Source organism: Mus caroli, unplaced genomic scaffold, assembly GCF_978045245.1.
Source record: "Mus caroli unplaced genomic scaffold, Mus_caroli_1 scaffold_19, whole genome shotgun sequence".
In the NCBI taxonomy this organism is placed as follows: Eukaryota; Metazoa; Chordata; class Mammalia; order Rodentia; family Muridae; genus Mus; species Mus caroli.
This window is the reverse complement of record NW_028227274.1, coordinates 38,896,286-38,900,718: the sequence shown is the minus strand read 5'-3', so window position 1 is coordinate 38,900,718 and position 4,433 is coordinate 38,896,286. Positions and strand designations below refer to the sequence as shown.

General features: G+C 45.8%; 1 non-coding gene across 1 annotated transcript; it reads right to left on the bottom strand.

The window, feature by feature from the left end:
- Window positions 1-3,063: 3,063 nt before the first annotated feature.
- Window positions 3,064-3,193, bottom strand: LOC115029907 (small nucleolar RNA SNORA17). The gene has a single exon (XR_003835483.1). It is a non-coding gene; the product is annotated as a small nucleolar RNA SNORA17 (small nucleolar RNA).
- Window positions 3,194-4,433: the final 1,240 nt, after the last annotated feature.

Below are 4,433 nucleotides of genomic sequence, written 5' to 3'. Positions count from 1 at the left end.
CCTATTTACTTTACTACTGGGAACTGAGCATCCATGAGTACCCAATTTCATACGTGTGTGCCATCATCTCTGTACAATGGGTAGGGATTTTCTGTACAAGGACTCACTGTAGACCCAGTGTTCCATCTTGTTCTGTTTCCCCAGCTTCCTTCAGTCTGGCTGTCTTTTATTTCTGCAACTTTGAAACATTGAAAACTGTGTATCTGCTTTGTGTAATGTTTTACAATTCGAGTTTGTGTGAGTCTTCTTTAGGGCTGAACTGAGGCTGTGAATCTGGGGTGATAAAGTCTCAATGAAAGGCTGTGTGCTCCTCTCTGTGTCCCAGGAGGTGATGCATGGTTTTACTGTTCCCTTTGCTGGAGAGGACATTTTCTTTGATCATAGGATTAATCAGTGCCAGCCACTTCCTCACAGTGAAGTCATTCTGCTTCCCTGTGAAGCTCGGCTGTGTTCACAGTAGAAGTGCTTTGAAAATACTCAAATATCTGCCTCCTCATCAAACCTCCATTCTATCTATTTTTTTCCTTTGAGCCAGAATGGAATCCCAGCTTCCTGTATTACTCAGTGTGTTACATAACCCCCTTTGTTATCTTTTCATTTTGCTATTCATAAAGCCCGTGCTGTAAAGATGTTGTGGAACCCATTGCTATTCCAAAGCTGCTCACAGCTTTTTTTTTTTTTTTAAAATCTGGCAAAAATGCTAGTATTTGTGAGTAGGTCAAAGATAGATGTTGCTTTTTAAAACACCTTCTGAATCACTGAGATGAGTGGGTGATAAAGGTGCTTGCTGCTCAAGCTGGGAGACCTGACTTCAATCTTTGGAATCCCCATAAAGGTGGAAGAGTGGATGGTCTCCATAGAGTTGTCCTCTGATGTCCACATATAACATGGTGTGTCTCCCTCCATATTATCATGAACAAGTGCAAAATAATAATAATGATAATAACAACAAAGTGATTTTTATAGTATTCTAACCATGCTTTTAAAAAACCTTTTTATTGGTTCTTTTTAAATTTCACACCCAATTCCACTCATCTCCACACCCCCTTGCCCCCACTCTCCACCCTTGCAACCTCCCCCCAAAAGAAAAACAAATCTTGTTGTGGAAATTGTAGTTTGTCACTGTGTGTGCCAAAGCACACCCTTTGTCCATACTTTTTTGTTTGCAAATGTTCACCGCAATGAGTCGTTAGTCGGTCTGGTACAAAGACTCTGGCTTTTGCTATACTGTCAATACTGCGTCCTCAATGGGACTCCTCTCCAATATCCTGTTGTCGCCCTCTGTTTTGGAGATCATGTACTTTTGGATCTACAGGACCACCGCTTCATACATTCTAGCAGTTCATCTGTGAGGTAGATGTTGAGGTGGAGAGACCAGTTCAAAGTCCTGGATCTAGGATTGAGAGGTATCTGAGATGGTCAACATGCCAACTCTCTTGCTCCCACACCACTAAGGTGAGCTCTCCTGTGCTGCTCTGTCTGGCCCATTCAATGCCACAGCTAGGCCCTTGGTTCAGGCTCACCTACGACCCATCCCTATCCCCTGCAAACAGGGCCAGCTCTACCCTGCTGACCAGGTGAGGGGCAAGGTTAACTCTCCCAGTATTGCAGCTGGTGAGGGGTAAGGACAGTTCTACTCTCATGATCCTGGGACCACCAGCGTTCCTGCCTGCCACAGGTGGAAAGAAATGGAGTAGAAGAGGGTGTTGCTCTTTATCCCTCCACCTCATAGCAGACAAGAGGCAGGGCAGCTCACCTGCAACCCCATATCCAGGGCCAGCTCCCCTGTGTACCCCAGGCAAGGTGCAGGGCCTGCCCCCCTGTGTGCTGCGGCAGGTGAAGTTCAGGGACAACTCTTCTGCTCTCATGACCCCAGGGCCAGCTTCTCCTGCCTGCCATAGATGACAACAGGTGATGTAGGAGAAGGGCATCTCTCACTTGTCCACACTAATGCATGAAAAAGTCCACACTAGCACATGGAAAACAATTTGTGGTCCAGCTCTCCCACCTTCACACCCTCAGCCCAGCTTTCCCACTCCCCCACCACCTGAACAAACTCTACTGTGCTGTCCAGGGGAGGGGAAGGGCCCACTCTTCTAAGTGCTGCAGCTGGTGAGGAGCAGGGACAGCTCTCCTGTTCTCATGACCACAGGGCCAGGGCTCTTACACGCCACAGGTGGTGAGGGGTGATCGAGAAAGAGGGGATCTCTTTTTCATCCATTCCACCACATAGGAGATGAGTGGCAGGGTCAGCTCTCCCACACTCATATCCTTGAGGCTAGCTAACTTGAAATTCATCAATATACTAGGCTCATCTCCCAAGTACTGAAGCTAGCTAAGGGTCGAGTTAGCTGTAGCTCTAATGCTCCCAGGACAAGCTATTCCACAATGCTCAGGTAAGGGGTGGGGCTGGTTCTGGACAGCACTCAGATGTCAACATATCCCCAGGTGGCAGTCCAGATCAGGGGCATCTACCTGGACTTTGGTGGTAACAGACCCCTGCTATAAGGCAATGAACCCAGACATGGCTACTCACATCCGACTGTTGCTCACTACCCTAGAGTCTCCAGGTCTGCCTCTTTTCATTGTGTCCACATCCTTCTGTTTCTCTTTCTCTCCCATCCTCACCATTTACTTGCTCCTCTTACAGGCACACAGGGTTTTGAGTGTCTGGGGTCCTCTTAGGATTGCTATATTCTACTTATGCATTATGACCTCAGGCAGAGGTCGTCTTAGGTATGGTCTGCCTGCATCCTCAGGCCTGCACAGCTCTGGACTGGTGTCATTTCCTCTCTGGACCCCATACCATGGTGCAGAATTGTTAGTCATCTCTGGTACACTCATTATCCAGGCCTCTGTCTCAGCATGGTCCCATGTGATGTTCATCTGTCTCAGGATCACTTCTGTTTGGGACCCATAATCCCAGTGGGATTCATCTATCCTCCCAACCCTGGGAGCCCAGCAGGGGCATGCACAGTGCCAGACTGATGGTTGTCTTATGCTAGCTCCCTGTCCATGCCTGGCAATGGACTGGTGGTTGCCTTAGACTTGCTTTTTTCTGGCAGTATAAGGCTACTGATCATTCAGATGTTCACAGGTCAGAACACTGAGAGTAGATATAGCCTCTCTCCTCTACTACCTACTGATGCACATGTGACACTGTAGCCAGCCCTGCAATGCTTTTAGGGGCAGGGATGTTTTTGTTTCTTATGTTTTGTTTTGAAGCATATTAACAAAGACTACTTGGAGAGTGGTATTAGGGCAGTGAAGATGCTCAGAGCTCTGTCTGCCTATTAGGACTGTTTTTTGTTTACTTGATTGTTTGTTTGCTTTATTAGATATTTTCTTTATTTGCATTTCAAATGTTATCCCTTTTAGTTTTTCCAGTAGTTCCATTAGGTATTTTCAGTAGACTATTTCTAGATTTGGTGTTGTGAGATTTTCCATGGCCAGCCTGTTTTATTCATCCCAGTGGATGTAACTAGCTTTTCTTCAAGACTTGAAGGCATGAATGGCCTTGGGAATGTGGAGCTAAGAAGCAAAGGTTGAATCAGGTAACTATTAGTATGTGGAGCGACACCAAATCTTTGTGGCTAAGTTCAGCTACCATCCTACTCTTTCTGAGAATATGGGCCAGCTAGGTGTCTCTGCTCTGTGATGGGTGGTTAGAGGCTCTGTGGGAGTTAGTGGGCCTAGGCTGGTTTCTCTCATATGTCTGGGTCTGGTTGGCTAGTATGTCTATTCTGGAGCTTTTCTCTTCATCTTCCTGCACATCAGCAGAAGCAGAAGCATAGATGGCCGCTGTAGGCTTGGGTTAAGTTATCTATGGTTACCTGTTTTTACCTCTTTGTTTTATCTGATTCTTGTCACTAGATTCTAGATTGGTAGGAAGCTCTTTTTTTTTTCTTATGAATTTATTTTAAGTTTATTTCTTGACATTTTAGTACATATACATAATACATTCTAGTCAGACTTTCTCCCATCCTCTTATTGCCCTCTAAACCCCCATCAACCCCGATCCTCACAAATCTTCCCCTTTCCTTCTTGTTATTTGTTTTGCTTTTGTTTAGGGACCCATTGAGTTCAGCCAGGACCATCCAGAGTTATGGGGTTATCGACTGGAGCATGGGGACCTCACCCAAAGCTACATCAATGAAGATAATGAAGACCCTGAAAAAGAGGGGTTCCTCATGAGGCTATCCCCCATTCATTACTGAATGTTGACAGACCCATTGTTGTGCAAGCCCAGTGCAAGCTAGCACATTCATTGTGGGTTCAAGATTGAAACAGTAAGGTCATGCCCCATAGACAGTGTTTCATAGACACTTCCTCTGTTATCTTGCTCTCATGTTCTCTTGGTCTCATCATTTGTAGTGTTCTTTAAGCTCTAGAGGAGTGGTCATAAACACACTATTTAAGGCTGAGCACTCAAA